Source organism: Nothobranchius furzeri, chromosome 2 (genome assembly GCF_043380555.1).
Source record: "Nothobranchius furzeri strain GRZ-AD chromosome 2, NfurGRZ-RIMD1, whole genome shotgun sequence".
Taxonomy (NCBI): Eukaryota; Metazoa; Chordata; class Actinopteri; order Cyprinodontiformes; family Nothobranchiidae; genus Nothobranchius; species Nothobranchius furzeri.
Genome location: NC_091742.1, coordinates 91,958,296 through 91,976,367, shown reverse-complemented (window position 1 = coordinate 91,976,367; position 18,072 = coordinate 91,958,296). Strand labels below are relative to the sequence as shown.

The 18,072-nt window shown below is 48.2% G+C and overlaps 1 pseudogene; it reads left to right on the top strand.

The window, feature by feature from the left end:
* The window catches only part of LOC107372905 (zinc finger protein 235-like), a 28,348-nt pseudogene that overhangs the window by 903 nt on the left and 9,373 nt on the right, over positions 1–18,072 (top strand).

Below are 18,072 nucleotides of genomic sequence, written 5' to 3'. Positions count from 1 at the left end.
TCCAAGCATGCATTGGAGATGGTCTTCACCTCCCAGTTTCCTGTGAAGAGTCACAGATTTTATTCTCCTGATGTGAAGTCAGAGCCTGACTCTTCCTGAAACTTAGCTCAAGGCCAAAAAACAAAATCTCCTAGCAACCAACATTCTTTGCTTTCTGGTCCTACAGAAGAGTCCTTGGGACGGCATGTAGCTTTGGCTCTTATCATATCCAGGTCTGCCCGACACGGCCTCTGCCTTTGGACCGCTTTAAGATTCAACTTCAAAAGCGGTTAGCTCTACTCCGTGAACTCTGGTGAGCAAAGGTCCTCTTTTCCAGACTGGATCTGTCCTCAGCTGATCAGAACCAAAGCGTTGGATCTTTAATCTCCTGCGTTGTTCTGAAGCAGCATCTTAATCAGCTCTCCTGCTTTGTTTCTATTGCAGCTGTTAGCTAAACACGGCTAAAGAAAACCTGCTACCACTTCAGGATCATCCATCAGCTGGGACTGATTCATTGTGTGTTCTTCACCACCTGGACCTGGACAGCATGGACACAGGTACTGGTGGATGAATGAATGAATGAATGAATGAATGAATGAATGAATTAATTAATTAATTAATTAATGAATGAATGAATGAATGAATGAATTAATTAATTAATGAATTAATGAATTAATGAATTACTTAATTAATTAAGTAATTGATTAAATGATTAATTAATTAATTAATTGATTAAATGATTAATTAATTAATTAATTAATTAATTAACTAATTAATTAATATCGGCACTGATGGGACATTACAGTGAAACTACTAGTAGCTCCTATGAGGTGGAATCCATAAAGACTTGAAATATCTGGATATGCACAAAATGAGTTAATCTCATGTATTAGTTTCATCTTTTAATTTCCTGACATAAATGAACTTTTTGCACCATACTCTCTTTCACACACACACACACACACACACACACACACACACACACACACACACACACACACACACACACACACACACACACACACACACACACACACACACACACACACACACACACACACACACACACACACACACACACACGTTTAACCACATTCTCCTCAGCTGATTAATAGAAAATTGTCCTCACTAATGTGAGCTTTAACTCGTTGATGATGGAGGGGAAATCTGATCTCATCTGTCCTCAAAGAGCAATATTCTGAGTGGTGATCAAAGACAACAAAAACCAGAACCGCTCTGAATACTGCTGCAGTAACTGGATTTAAGCCCGACAAATGCTTTCAGAAATAATCTAAGGAAGTTCTAAATTGCGTACGGCCACCTCTGCCTTTCCGTTTCTTTTACGTACTCCAAACATTACTGCTGAGCTAAAGGCTTTTTAGCTCTTCCCCACCTAAAGGTCAGTGGTTGGAAGCTGGCTTGTCGTTCACGACGTCTATGATGACAATTAAACTCATCAAATGAGTTCCAGCACTGTCCACGGCGCCAACAGCTGATCCCCGGTGTAAACAATAGGTGCGTGGATGAAGCCGGAGGAATTTCTCAGCGAGTTCCCAACAACCTCAAAAAACAGTAAAAAACAAATGAACACAAACGACAGTGAAGTGCTCCTGTGGAGGGAACATACGCCCACATTAAGGGTGTGAAAAACACGCAACACAAGACCAGCAAAGAACAAAAAAGGGAGTAAAGAAGCCAGAGCTGCTGGAACTGGCTGCAGCTCGTGCCGCGCCTTCTGGACCGTTTTGAGCGAGAGTCCTTCAGTTAGTACTGGTGTTTTATCGGTGTAGGTAATTGGTTGTTGGTGGAGCGTTGTGTCACACTTTTGGGTTTACCTTCGAGTCTTTATCAGTAATACAAATGGTTAGGGTTAGGTTTTTATTACCACACGCCTCCTTACGTTGCAACGTCCTTCATTTTTCACCTACAGGTCGTAACAGCCATGCAACACTAAATCTACTCGGCCGTTTTGAAGGCAGGTGTTCAGAACTGAAGCATTTAAATTCAACTGCTGCCCAAAAACGGACATTTGAGTAGCTGCTGCCATCCTCTCAGCGCTGCACTGGCTCCATGGGTCATTCTGTTTACATTCAAGTAATGGCCTAGCCCCGCCTACCTCTCTGACACCTTATGCCTGCACCGGCAGACAAGAAGGGATTTCATGTAATGTGTGGAATGCTGGAATGGAAGCCAGATGTTTTAGCAAAACCTTTTTTAAAGAGCAAGTCACCCCCAAAGCAACTCTTTTTTTTTTTTCTGATAAACTACATAAACACGTGTCTAATCGTGCTGCAGACACATGAAGCCAATAGTTTTGCATTTTAGTGCATTTTAGTTGAAATTAAAATTTTCTGCCTAAAACTGTCAGTGTTGTGCCGTTGCCAGGTAAAAACTCTGCACTGCATTTGAATTTAAATCTGCCATCGCTATTGGCTAAGAGGTACCCTAGAACGTTAGCTGGTACCATATGATGTCACAATGTCATTGTGAGCCTGTGTGTGTGTATTGGGCCGTGTTCGAGATTAGCCAGTTCTGCTCAGATTAGACCAGCGGTGATCGGCGAGCAGTGCATGCCGGTTAGATTTGTGTCCGACTTAACGCCGACTTGCTCTGACGTCATGCATACGTAGGCAACGATAACCTCGTGAGATGAAGGCGGCCACAGATTTTGGAGCAAGGCGCTGCAGTTGCTCTCCCTCGGCTGCAAAACCTAGAGGATGACGGGAAACGCCTGGCTCTCACCTGATCTAAGATCTGATTGGTTCCCATTTTGATCCAAACATCCGGTGGTAGAATGCGAAATGTTAGTTGGTCACATGTATTCTGTAAATCATGTTACGTTGATGATGACAACTATATAGGCCATAAAGAGAAATGTGGTTTGTGTTATTTGTCACGTTTTCTATGAGCACACTAAACCTACAGCTGATAACCTTTACTTATTATTACAGTCAGGTCTTCATATACAATATCTGCACGTGAGGATGTGTTTCGGTTGCTAACAGGCACCACAATTAAAATAAATAATTAAATGCGTATGAACACTAACGCAATATCTTCAGCCATCGTCACCCGTGAGCTACACGTGTAGGGAAATCCGTCTGACTTAAACGCCGGCTTTCAGCCACTCCCCCTGCTGCGTCCGTCTGCTCTTGTCTATTTTCCAGGCTAGGCACTGCTCAACTCGAACAAGGCCTTTGTTAGCGGCTCCGCCCTCTCTGTCTGCTAGGCAACAGCATTTGTTGCATTTTTCTAACAGGAAGTGGGAGTTAAAAAATACACTGTTAGGGGGTGACTTGCTCTTTAAATATCTGAGAGAGTTTGTGGAGTCTGGGTTGTAAAATTATGCAGAAGTGTGTTCTTCACCACCAGGACTGTGTGTGTGTGTGTGTGTGTGTGTGTGTGTGTGTGTGTGTGTGTGTGTGTGTGTGTGTGTGTGTGTGTGTGTGTGTGTGTGTGTGTGTGTGTGTGTGTGTGTGTGTGTGTGTGTGTGTGTGTGTGTGTGTGTGGCATGCTCTACAGCAGGGTTCACCAACCTTATGAAGCTGAGAGCTACTTCACCATCATTGAAAGTACCAAAAGGGTCCGTTTTCACCATCTATCAACATAATGACCTTTCATCTACACAGAAATAAATCCATTTTCTGTTTGGCCTTCCAGAACCAGAAGGTTCTGTTCAGCGTGTGTTTACATTCCATGAAGACAAAACATTCAAACACACATTCTCTCTCAATGTCTTACACTCTCTGCATGAATGCCAGATGTCAACATTCTTCACCCCAAACAAGTGAAGTTTCCATGACTTTTACAACTCATAAGTTAAATAATCATATGTGATGAATGAACAAGATGTTTAAATCAAATGTTTGAATAACCTGTGCTTAAATCAATTAATTTGAAATCAATATTGTTCTTACAATGATCCATCCATCCATTTTCATCCGCTTATCCGGAGTCGGGTCGCAGGGGCAGTAGCCTCAAGCTTGGTTTATGCTTGACGCATTCACTTTCCGCTTGGTGATGCGGCTCGCGGATGGAACGCGCTTCACAACTTGCAGCGTTTATGGTTCGTGCGGCTTGTCTCTGCGGTGAGCCAATATTCTCCCAAACTGAACGGGGCAGCATGGAGCTCTACGGCATAGGGCTGCAACAAACGATTATTTGGATAATCGATGAATCGGATGGGGTCTCGACACGATTAATAGATTTAATCAGATTACATGGGGACATTTTTAAAAACTGCTAGGGAAACGTTATTTCTCTCCTTCACTTTATTAAACACATTGCACCGGACCCTTCATGTTCCTCCTGCGGGTGGTGGGTCCACAGTTGGACGAGCCCATGTATCCGGTTCGGGCTGGGCCCGGCCGGGCCCCATGGGCGAAAGCCCGGCCACCAGGCGCTCGCTCACGGGCCCCAACCCCAGGCCTGGCTCCAGGGTGGGACCCCGGTAACCCTCCGGGTCGGGTACTCCGACTCTTCGTTTTAACCGCCATGAAAGATCCTTCGAACCGTTCTTTGTCTGGTTCTTGCCCAGCCCGAACCGGATACATGGGCTCTTCCAACTGTGGACCCACCACCCGCAGGAGGAACATGAAGGGTCCGGTGCAATGCGAATCGGGTGGCAGACCAAGGCGGGAGCCTTGGCGGTCCAATCCCCGGACAAGAAAACTAGTTTTTGGGACATGGAACGTCACCTCGCTGGCGGGGAAGGAGCCGGAGCTTGTGGCAGAGGTTGAGCGGTACCGGCTAGATATAGTCGGACTCACCTCGACACATTGCATTGGCTCTGGAACCCGAGACCTGGAGAGGGGTTGGACACTCTACTTTGCTGGAGTTGCTCCGGGTGAGAGGCGGAGGGCTGGGGTTGGCTTTTTGTTAGCCCCGAGACTCTCTGCCTGTGTGTTGGGGTTTACCCCGGGGGACAAGATAGTAGCTTCCTTGCGCCTTCGGGTCGGGGAACGGGTCCTGACTGTTGTTTGTGCTTATGGGCCAAATATCAGTTCAGAGTACCCACCCTTTTTGGAGTCCCTGGGACGAGTGCTAGATAGTGCTCCATCAGGGGACTCCATTGTCCTGCTGGGGGACTTCAATGCTCACGTGGGCAATGACAGCTTGACCTGGAGGGGTGTGATTGGGAGGAACGGCCCACCTAATCTGAACTCGAGCGGTGTTTTGTTATTGGACTTCTGTGCAAGCCGCAGTTTGGCCATAACGAACACCATGTTTGAACATAAGGATGCCCACCGGTACACTTGGTACCAGGGCAGCCTAGGTCACAGGTCGATGATAGATTTTGTAGTCGTATCATCTGACCTGCGGCCGTATGTTTTGGACACCCGAGTGAAGAGAGGGGCGGAGCTGTCAACTGATCACCACCTGGTGGTGAGTTGGATCAGATGGCAAGGGAACATGCCCCGTAGACCTGGCAGACCCAAACGCATAGTGAGGGTCTGCTGGGAACGCCTGGCAGAAGAACCTGTCAAGACGGTCTTCAACTCCCACCTCCGGCAGAGCTTTGACCACGTCCCGAGAGCAGTGGGGGACATTGAGTCCGAGTGGGCCTTGTTCCACTCTGCGATTGTCGAGGCGGCTGTTGCTAGCTGTGGTCGTAAGGTGGCCGGTGCCAGTCGTGGTGGCAACCCCCGTACCCGCTGGTGGACACCAGAGGTTCGGGGAGCCGTCAGGCTGAAGAAAGAGGCCTACAGGGCGTGGCTGGTCTGTGGGTCTCCGGAGGCAGCAGACAGGTACCGGATAGCCAAGCGGGGTGCAGCAGTGGCAGTTGCCGAGGCAAAATCTCGGGCGTGGGAGGAGTTTGGTGAGGCCATGGAGAAAGACCATCGATCGGCTCCAAAGAGGTTCTGGCAAACTGTCCGGCGCCTCAGGAGAGGAAGGCAGCAACTCGCTCACACTGTTTACAGTGGGGATGGGGAGCTGCTGACGTCAACTGAGGCTATAGTCGGACGGTGGAAGGAATACTTTGAGGAGCTCCTCAATCCCACCAATGCGCATTCCGAGGAGGAACCAGAGCTGGGAGGCCTGGGGATGGACTGTCCGATCTCGGGGGCAGAAGTTGCTGAGGTAGTCAAACAACTACACAGCGGCGGAGCCCCGGGGGCGGATGAGGTTCGTCCTGGGTATCTCAAGGCAATGGATGTTGTAGGGCTGTCATGGTTGACACGTCTCTACAACATTGCGTGGTCATCGGGGGCAGTTCCTAGGGAGTGGCAGACCGGGGTGGTGGTCCCCATCTTTAAGAAGGGTGACCTGAGGGTGTGTTCCAACTATAGGGGGATCACACTCCTCAGCCTCCCTGGAAAGGTCTACTCCAAGGTACTGGAGAGGAGGGTCCGATCGATAGTTGAATCTCAGATAGAGGAGGAGCAATGTGGTTTTCGTCCTGGCCGTGGAACTGTGGACCAGCTCTATACCCTTGCAAGGGTGATGGAGGGGGCATGGGAGTTTGCCCAACCAATCCACATGTGCTTTGTGGATTTGGAGAAGGCTTATGACCATGTCCCCAGGGGCACCCTGTGGGGGACGCTCCAGGAGTATGGGGTGGGTGGCTTTCTGTTAAGGGCCATTCAGTCCCTTTACCAGAGGAGCGTGAGTTTGGTCCGCATAGCCGGTAGTAAGTCGGACCTGTTCCCAGTGAGGGTTCGACTCCGCCAGGGCTGCCCTTTGTCACCGGTTCTGTTCATCACTTTTATGGACAGAATTTCTAAACGCAGCCGTGGTGTGGAGTGTGTCGAGTTTGGTGGCAGGAGAATCTCGTCTCTGCTTTTTGCGGATGATGTGGTCCTCCTAGCTTCATCCAGCTCTGACCTTCAGCTCTTGCTGGGTAGGTTCGCGGCCGAATGTGAAGCGGCTGGGATGAGGATCAGCACCTCCAAATCTGAGACCATGGTTCTCGACCGGAAAAGGGTGGCTTGCCACCTCCGGGTCGGGGGAGAGGTCCTACCTCAAGTGGAGGAGTTTAAGTATCTCGGGGTCTTGTTCACGAGTGAGGGTAGGAGGGATCGGGAGATCGACAGGCGGATTGGTTCGGCGTCTGCAGTGATGCGGACGCTGAGCCGATCTGTCGTGGGGAAGAGGGAGCTGAGCCAGAAAGCCAGGCTCTCGATTTACCGGTCGATCTACGTCCCAATCCTCACCTATGGTCATGAGCTTTGGGTAATGACCGAAAGAACGAGATCGCGGATACAAGCGGCTGAAATGAGTTTCCTCCGTAGGGTGGCCGGGCTCAGCCTTAGAGATAGGGTGAGGAGCTCGGACATTCGGGAGGGACTCGGAGTAGAACCGCTGCTCCTCCGGATCGAAAGGAGCCAGTTGAGGTGGTTTGGGCATCTGGTCAGGATGCCTCCTGGACGCCTCCCCGGGGAGGTGTTTCGGGCATGTCCTGCCGGCAGAAGGCCCCCGGGTCGACCCAGGACACGTTGGAGAGGTTACATCTCCAATCTGGTCCGGGAACGCCTTGGGGTCCTGCCGGAGGAGCTGGTGGACAAGGCCGGGGAGAGGACGGCCTGGAGCTCCCTAGTTGGGATGCTGCCCCCGCGACCCGGACCCGGATAAGCGGAGGAAGACGAGACGAGACAAGACTTTATTAAACACAACATTATTAGAAAACATTTCAATAGCAGAAAAACAACATGCCATCACCTAAATTGTCTTATAAGGTGTATAGACAGACCCTAAGCTACACCTATCTGTGACCTAAAATGTTTGGTCCAAGTTAAACAGCTTAAAGAGCAAGTCAACCCCTACCAGAGTCTAACTCCACTCCCACTTCATGTTTGAAAAATGCAACACATGCTGTTGCCTGGCAGACCGAGGGGGCGGAGCCGCTAACAAATACACACACACTCAGGCTCACGACAGCATTGTGACATCATAATGTACCAGTTTACATCATAGCATACTTCTTAGCCAATAGCGGTGGCAGATTTAAATTAAAATACAGTGCAGAGTTTTTACCTGACAACGGCACAACACTGCCAGTTTTAGGCAGAATATTTAAATTTTAACTAAGATGCACTGAAGTGCCAAATTATTGACGACACGTGTCTGCAGCACGATTAGACACTTGTTTATTTAGTTTATCAGCAAAAAAAGGTTTATTTGGGGGTGACTTGCTCTTTAAGGGCAATTCTCATCTGTTTTGTTTGATCTCATCTGTAGACATTTATTATAATTGGGGATGTCAAACAACTAATTTTTAAATGTAATTAAACATAGGCAGTGAATTAATCAAAATTAATCACTATTTCCAAAAATTACTGAAAAAATACCAAATAAAACAAAAGTAAATGAATGCCATCCTCCTTGCGATGATGCCCTGGGCAACTGCCATAAGATCACATCAAGAAATGCTGCTGATCATTCTAATGATCCCAAATAGACTCACATTAGGCCACATGAAAGCAACGGAACCCAAAAATATATTAACCAGTATATAACTGCACTCTCACACAACACGCCTGCAGCAACAGTTAGGACTCCTCCCTCCCTTTTAAAAGCGTTTTTAATTCTGAGGACATTGTGGTTGTAAAGCCACAAGCTAGTAGTCTGGCCCCGGTGTGATCAACCAGTTTCTGCAGGAATGTGACGGCGGAGCCTGTTCGCAGCAGCGAGGTCCCCCCCCACCCCACCCCCCACCCCCCCCGCCCGCCGATCCAATAGCGTCGCGCTTACGATTTTATAGGCTTTTTTTTAACGAGCTTAGGGCATGTCTAGCCTGTGTAATAATCCGGGGCTTGGGTGAATCACTTTTGAAAAGTTTTTAACTTACCCGGACACAGAGCTCTCTCCTTCCTCGCTGATGATTCTGACATGCTTGCGTTTAAGATGCTGCATCATCACTGTAGTACTCCCGTGCCATGCTAAGTCTGACCTACAAACGTTGCAGGTAACGAATGTCTTCACCTGATTTAACTGAAAATGCTCCCAAACTTTAGAAGTTTTTACTTTTTTTGGGTCTCGCTGCTTCTGCCATGTTCCTCTTTCCAAACACCTGCCGGCTCTCCGGTCTGCGCGCAACGGCGGGCGGGAGGGGAGGGGGCTTTTGCAAGAGTTGTGCAACACAACGAATCGATGACGCAATTCGTTGTCAACGCTTTTAGTAATCGATTTTCATCGAATTTATCGATTCGTTGTTGCAGCCCTACTACGACATGCATCCAACACTACACCATAGTAGAAGTAAAAATTACTGTTGTTTACAACATGGCATTCCAGCATTTTTAACAGCGTCCTCGTCTTTTCCGGCAGTGCGAGCTATTTCTCTCCAAGAATTATTAACAACATGTTGATCACTGAGGTCTTGGAGAGCTGAATCATACAAGTGTCTGTATTTACAAACCTCTGCCATACTAGTTCTTGCCAGTCCTCCATGTTTTTCCACGTCCAACCATCCGCGTCGTTAGAAAATTTCCTAGGTGCGCGGTGTGGAAATTTTGGGGCCGTGCAGAGGCACGGTGGAGGGGCATGGTTGTTAAAATGACGCAATTTTGCCACGCGGAGCCATGCAGACCTCGCGGACGCGTCAAGCATAAACCAACCTTGAGGCGAGAGGCCCAGACTTCCCTCTCCCCAGCCACTTGGGCCAGCTCCTCCGGGGGAATCCCAAGGCGTTCCTTGGCCAGGTGAGAGACATAGTCCCTCCACCGTGTCCTGGGTCTACCTTTAGGTCTCCTCCCGGTTTGACGTGCCCGGAAAACCTCACCAGGGAGGCATCCAGGAGGCATCCTGACCAGATGCCCGAGCCATCTCAACTGGCTCCTCTTGATGTGGAGGAGCAGCAGGTCTACTCTGAGCCCCTCCCGAATGACCGAGCTTCTCACCCTATCTCTAAGGGAGAGCCCAGCCACTCTTCGGAGAAACCTCATTTCAGCCGCTTGTGTCGGCGATCTCATTCTTTCGGTCACTACCCAAAGCTCATGACCGCAGGTGAGGGTAGGAACATAAATTGAGAGCTTCGCCTTCGGACTCAGTTCTCTCTTCACCACGACAGACCGGTACAACTCCCGCATCACTGCAGATGAAGCACCAATCGGCCTATCGATCTCATGCTCCAGTTTTCCCTCACTCGTGAACAAGACCCCGAGATACTTAAACTCCTACATTTGGGGCAGGACCTCATCCCTGACCCGGAGAAGGCTTTCTACCCTTTTCCGAATCAAGACTATGGTCTCAGATTTAGAGGAGCTGATTCTTATCCCAGCTGCTTCACACTTGACTGCGAACTGCTCCAGTGAAAGCTGGAGATCTCGTTCTGATGAAGCCAACAGGACCACATCATCTGCAAAAAGCAGAGACCTGATCCTCAGGCCACCAAAACGGATGCCCTCCACACCTTGGCTGCGCCTAGAAATCCTGTCCATAAAGGTTATGAACAGAATCGGTGACAAAGGGCAGCCTTGGTGGAGTCCAACTCTCACTGGGAACGAGCACGACTTACTGCCGGCAATGCGGATCAAGCTCTAACACCGTCATACAGGGACCTATCAGCCGACATCAGAGAGCGTGGTACCCCATACTCCCGGAGTACCCCACGGGGCCCCCCGAGGGACGCGGTCAAGCGCCTTCTCCAAATCCACAAAACACATGTAGACTGCATTCTTTCGAAAGAATGGATTTAGAAAGACACAGCAAGAACACACCTAACATGTAGACTGGTTGGGCAAATTCCCATGCACCCTCCAGGATCTTCCTTAGGGTGTAGAGCTGGTCCAGTGTTCCACGGCCAGGACGAAAACCACATTGCTCCTCCTGAATCGGAGGTTCAACAATCCGATGGACCCTCCTCTCCAGAACCCCTGAATAGACCTTACCAGGAAGGCTCGGGAGTGTGATCCCCCTGTAGTTGGAACACACCTGCGGCCCCCCTTTTTTAAATAAGGGGACCACCACCCCGGTCTGCCAGTCCAGTGGGTCTGCCCCCGATGTCCACGCGATATTGCAGAGCCTTGCCAGCCAACACAGCCCCACAGCATCCAGAGCCTTAAGGAACTCCAATCGGATCTCATTCACCCCTGGAGCCTTGCCACAGAGGAGCTTTTTAACCACCTCAGTGACCTCAGCACCAGAGATTTGAGAGGCTAACCGAAAGTCCCCAGACTCTGCATCCCCACTGGAAGACGTGTCGATGGGATTGAGGAGGTCTTCGAAGTATTCTGTCCACCGATACACAAAGTCCTGAGTAGAGGTCAGCAGCACACCTGCTTTCCCCCCCTGAGGCGCCGGATGGCGGGCCAGAATCTCCTCGAAGCCATACGGAAGTCTTGCTCCATGGTCTCACCGAACTCCTCCCATGCCGGGTTTTTGCCTTGGCGACCACCCGAGCCGCGTTCCGCTTGGACTGCCAGTACCCGTCAGCTGCCTCTGGAATCCCACAGGCCAAAAAGACCTGATAGGACTCTTTCTTCAGCTTGACAGCATCCCTAACCAGTGGGTTCGGGGGTTGCCACCACGGCAGGCACTGACGATCCTGCGACCACAGCTCCGGTCGGCCGCCTCAATAATGGAGGCACGGAACAGGGTCCATTCAGACTCAATGTCCCCCGCCTCCCCCAGAACATTTTGGAAGTTCTGTCGGAGGTGGGAATTGAAGCTCCTTCTGACAGGAGACTCTGCCAGATGTTCCCAGCCGACCCTCGCAATACGTTTGGGCCTGCCTGGTCTGACCGGCAACCTCCCCCACCATCTGAGCCAACTCACCACCAGGTAGTGGTCAGTTGACGGCTCCACCCCTCTCTTCACCCGAGTGTCCAAGTCATGCGGCCGCAGGTCAGATGAAACAACAACAAAGTCGATCATCGAGCTGCAGTCTAAGGTATCCTGGTGCCAAGAGCATGGACACCTTTATGTCTGAACATGGTGTTCATCATGGACAATCCATGACTGGCACAGAAGTCCAATAACAAAACACCACTCAAATTCAGATCGGGCGGCCGTTTCTCCCAACCACACCTCTCCAGGCCTCACTGTCGTTGCCCACATGAGCGTTAAAGTCCCCCAGCAGAACGAGGGAGTCACCGGAAGGCGCGCTTTCCAGCACCCCCTCCAAGGTATATCACAAATAACTATGTGTTTGATTTAACAAGTGAGTCATTGTTTACACTCATACACATTTCAATAAGTGTTTCAAGACATTCTCATTCAGTGTTAAAAACATCTTTGTATCTAAGGAGGGTGTGGCTTTCTGAGGGAGTGCAGGAACCTTGGGCATAAACCTTCATGTATAAAAAACAGATTTTAAGACCTCTTCGACTATATCAATTCCAGATCTATATCAATGCAAGCGTGATAAAAACAATCTCTTTTCTCTTTGGCCGTGTCCCTTCAGGGATCACCCTCTCTTCCTTCAGTCCTGTCTGCTGAGCTACTGCTGCCCTATCTGAAACATCTAACACGAGTTGTCCCTCTGATGGACTCATTCCTGATCCATTCCATCTTCGTCACTCCCAAAGAGAATCTCAGCATCTTGAGAGTCGTGGACACCGTCTCTAAAGCAGACAACATGGCTGCTCTCACTACTGTCTGTATCTTCCACACCTTAAATCCTTTTTATCACACATCACACCTGACACTTTTTTCTCCACCCATTCCAGCCTGCTTTACACTTTTCCACCCTCTCCGTTGCTTTGGACCGTAGACTCTGATTACCTACAGTCTAACTTCTACTCCCTGAAACATCACTGTTCCACCTGTGTCCCTCTCACTTACACACGTTTTCTGTCTTGTGACAAATCTTCATTCCTCTCTTTTCCAGTTCATATCTCCACCTTTCTAGCTTTGCCCCGACCTGCACCCTGCTCTCTCAGCAGATCGTCTGCAGACATCGTCCACGGAGACTTAAGTCCAATATCATCTGTCGGCAAACAAAAGGGGCTCAGAACCGATCCTTGATGCACTCCCACCCCCACCTTGAACTTCTGTCACTCCTACAGCACAGCTCACTGCTGTCTCACTGCTCTCATACATGTTCTGCAACATTCTAATACTTCTTGCCCACTCCAGAACTCCTCCTCAGCACCATCATACACTTCTGATCTTCTCTGTACTTCTCATCAGCATCTGTAGGACTCTTTCGTTGCCTTAAACCGTAGGGGGATGGTGGCACAGGAGTGCTCGCCCCGTAATCGGAAGGTTGCAGGTTCAAGCCCCACTCAGTTTGTCGCTGTTGTTGTGTCCTTGGGCAAGACACTTTACCCCCCTTACGGTGGTCGGAGGGACCGGTGGCGCCAGTGCTCGGCAACCTCGCCTCCACCAGTGCGCCCCAGGGCAGTTGTGGCTAGTCGTAGCTCATCCCCACCAGGGTGTGAATGTGTGTGAATGACTGGTTGTGTTGTAAAGTGCCTTGGGGGGTTCCAGGACTCTAGAAGGCGCTATATCTAATACAGACCATTTACCATTTTAAACCGTTCTGTTCACAAATACTCCCTTGTAACCGAACCGTAACTTCCACAACTCTTTCCCAGAGCTTCGCTGTTTGACTCATTTTCTTTGTTCTTCTGTAGTTTCCACAGTTATGTAAGCCATCCCTGCCGTCATGTTTTTGATCATGTAAAGGGCCATTTAAAAAATAGCGATTCAGAGCTCTCTCTGGACTTCCTGTCAAGTTTTGGGAATAAAAATCCAGATGAGCATGAGAGCAGGGGTGCTGCTGGAGCGAAGCGCCTCTCCGGTCTCCTCGGGGGGTGTTTCTGAGAGAGAAGGGGTGAATGAACTTCATTCATTTTCAGTGAAAACTAATATGGGAACATGGCAGGAATGAGGAATAAAATAGTTTATTCTTTTTAAAATAGTTTCCAGACCAAAACAGGAGAGTTGACAGGTGTGATCCTGAAACTGGATGAACTGTCAGTGAAGGCTTTCACATCACAACTCCACCTCTCCTGGTTCCGCCTCCACTGAGTGGGAATTTTTGTCTTCTGCGCACGCGGCTCCTGTTGGGAATGTAAACTGTTTACACTGGAGAGTGTTTGGTTGTGTGTGTGTGTGTGTGTGTGTGTGTGTGTGTGTGTGTGTGTGTGTGTGTGTGTGAGTGTGTGTGAGTGTGTGTGTGTGTGTGTGTGTGTGTGTGTGTGTGTGTGTGTGTGTGTGTGTGTGTGTGTGTGTGTGTGTGTGTGTGTGTGTGACCTATATATTAAACATAATAACCTTTCATCTACAGCATCAATCCTCTTTCTATATGGCCTTCCAGAACCAGAAGGTTCTGCTCAGCACGTGTTTACATTCCATGAAGACAAAACAAACAAACATTCTCTCCCAAGGTCCTACACTCTCTGCATGAAAGCCAGACGTCAACATTCTTCACTCTGAACAAGTGAAGTTTCCATGATTTTATAGTTATAAGTTAAATATTCATATGTGATGAATGAACAAGATGTTTAAATGAAATGTTTGAATAATTTTACGTCCCTCAGCTCTACTAGGAGTATGATGGTTAAAGGAGGGAGTAAAGAAAATGAAGCGTGAAAAGAACCAACCAAATTAAATCTCTTAAAAGGCAGTTTATTAAAGAAAACAGCTCTCTGGGCTGGAAGGAATAAATAGAATAAATACAAAAACACAAATGGTCATCCAGAGCTGGGGGATAATAAACAAAGGACTGATAACAAACAAAACAAGCTCTAATAAACACAAAGCGCAAGCGCACAAGGCTGGCTGAAGACTATAACAAATGCAAAAAGCTTCACCTAAAGCAGACCTGGGCATTTTACGGCCCGCGGGCCACATCCGGCCCTTTGGTTGACTTTGACCGGCCCGCGTAAGGTTAATTGGAAATTACAAAATAAATGTATTTTCTCATTTTACCTCATGCATGGGCTAAGGCTGCATTGCTTTTATTTTGAAGTTGTATTTTACGTGCACAATGACGCAATACGTATAGCAACAAGTGCCCGCGGTTGACATGGTGATTGTAGCCCGAGAAATGTCCGCTCATGCAAAAAAAAAAAAAAAAAAAAAAAAAAAGAAAGATGCCGAATGCAGGATTTTCAACAAAAATTGGACTGCTAAGTATTTTTTTTACTGAAGTCGGAGGTAAAACCGTGTGTTTGGTTTGAGGGGAGGAGATTGCCGTGTTTAAGGACTACAATTTGAGTCGGCATTACGACAAGAAACACTCGGAAAAATACAAGAACTTGTCTGATGCTGAGAGGGCACGGACATCCGAAGCTTTGCTAGCAAAGTTGCTAAAGCAGCAAGGCTGTTTTACTAAGCTTCACACATCCAGGGATGCAGCAACCAGGACCAGCTTTGTGATATCCCACAAAATAGCTAAAAACAGCGAACCGTGACCAGGAGGATCGAGGACATTGCGGGGAACCTGGAGCTTCAGCTGCAACGTGAAGTGGCAAGTTTTGACTTTTTCTCATTAGACGGGAGCTGTGATGTCCGGGACACAGCCCAGCTGCTCGTATTTGTCCGGGGGATAACGGACTTCAAGCTCACAGAGGAGCGGGCAGCAATGCGGTCGATGAGAGGGACAACGACAGGGAGTGATCTTTTTACAGAGGTAAATGCGTGCATGGACACTGGGATTGAAATGGGAGAGACTGTCACAGCCGGGCGTACACTGTGCGACTTTTTCACTTTTTTGAGCCGATTTTCCAGTCGTGCGAGAAGCCACGACATCGGGGCGAGTTTTGCGCCGAGCGTCGTGTAGTGTACAGGGGGTTACGAGAGGCGATTAACACCACGTGACCAGCCGCCGATCAGCAGTCGTGAGGTCGCACTCTGGTATCCCGCTCGTCCCTCGTGAGGGTATCGCACTGTTGAAGCGGCGCTGCGAGCAGCTGCAACCCAAAAAGTATCAGAACCACTCACGGCGCATGCGCAATCCTGCATCAACGCTTGTCGCTCGCTATTTCCCTAATAACACACGCTGTTCGTTTTTGTTTCTACACGTTTTTTTTACTCACAAAGATTGTCAAGAAAGTGTGTTTGTCGTGTTCATGTCAAATTAAACTGATCACAAAACACAGATTTACTTTCTTTATTTCGTTTTCCTCATCCAACCCCCATAAATCCCTGTGTGTCCTCCTGCAGCTCTCCCGAAGGACAACAGGCAAAACAAGACAAAAAAGTCTGACGTGTTGAGTAAAAACTGCTATTTTTAGCATATTTTTAGGGCCGACGTGTTGCTACCAGACGTACAGTGTGAGCAGTCAGGTCGCATGCGAGAACTGGGTCGTACAGTGTGAGCACATGACTCGTGAGATCTGCTCTGCGGGGAAGTCGTACAGTTTGAGCTGAAGCTGAGTGCTGCGAGTGAAAAAGTCGCACAGTGTCCGTCCGGCTTTACAGGGAAAAATGTCGGACTTTTGAAACGCATGCAAGATAAAGTGACAGAAATCGATGCAGATCAAAAATTGGTGTTTTTGCATTGTATTATACACCAACATGTGTTGTGCAAGTCAGTGCTAAAAATCAACCATGTTACTGATGTTGTTACTAAAATAATAAACTTCATCAGGGCGCGGGCGATGAATCACAGACAGTTTGTGGCTCTTGTGGAGGACTCCACACAGCTGCCAGATGGCTCAGCCTGGGGAAAGTGCTGCAGAGGGTTTGGGACTCGAAAGCAGAGATTCAGGATCTCTGCTGGATTTCTACTCTTCTCTTAAGGAGGACTTTCCAAACCTGAAGAGACATGCTCAGAAGATGTTGGTTCTCTTCGGCTCTACCTACATTTGTGAACAAACATTTTCAATGATGAAGTTTACAAAATCCAGGTAAAGATCCTCTCTCACTGATGATCATTTGTCAGCTGTGCTTCGCTTCTCCACCTCAGACATTCAACCTGACTGTGATGCACTCGTTAAAGCCCAGCAGAGACTAGATTTCTCTCACTGAATAAGAAAAAAATTGCTTAAAAACACAAAATAAGGTGTTTGGACCACAAATGTAGGCAACTAGCAGTGAACTGGGACACTTTTTTTAAACCTCTTTCTCAAGATCACAGTTCAGTGATTTTATTTTACAGACAATACTGTGTGTCTGTAGAATGCTAAGAACCTCTTTCCAACAATATTTGAAACTCAGAATGTGTTTTGGAGTGAATGTGACTGAAACTGTTAACTAATATAAGTCACAAATGTTTAACAAAAACCAAATGTGCACTTTGTTTACCATTGCCTTGGGAAATTTGAATAAATCACATTTTTGTAAGCCAACCTCACTTTTTCCTTTTTGCTCATTTATAACATATAGTCTACTCTTACCAGCTTGAAGAAACAATGGTATTTACTGCTTTTTATAAAGAAATACCATTAATATTATGCATAATTGACTTCAGCCTTTTGGCCTGCGGCCCTCCACAATATTTTCTATTTCTCATGTGGCCCCATGGAAAAAATAATTGCCCACCCCTGACCTAAAGGGTGAGCCGAGTCTCTCTTTAACGAGGACGAGTCTAAATGGATAAACGAACAAAGGCGCTTCACTTAACGGATCAAAATCACATGCTAAGCTAAAGTCTGCTGAAAGGAGGGAGAGAGGAGAACAAACACCTCCGTGCCTGCTCTCATCTGGTTCCCCCCCCCCCATCACATCACCAGGCGCTTCCTTTCAACAGGGAGCACCTGGATTAGAATTTCCTACAGCTGTGCAGGCAGTGTGCTGAGGCCACCTAGTGGCCACAAACAGACATGGTCTGTTACAAATAACCTGTGCTTAAATCATCCATCCATCCATTTTCTGAACCCGCTTGTCCATGTGGGGGTGGGGGGGTGGGGGCTATCTCCAGCGGTCAACGGGCAATCAGGCGGGGTACACCCTGGACAGAGAGCCAGTCCATCGCAGGGCAACACAGAGACACACAGGACAAACAATCATGCACACACACACACACACACACACACACACACACACACACACACACACACACACGGGACTGTCACAGCTGTTATTTTTGTTAAGGAGTGTGCACATACAGCTTATGCGCCTCGTGCACGAGCCTACTATTGAAGCTGCCGTTATGCTTTTGGCCTGAGGGGGCAATCACGAGCATAAAAATTCAAAACTCCGTAAAGTCCCTTTAAATATTTAAAAATAAAAATATTAAAAATGTGTTTCTGAACAGTAAGA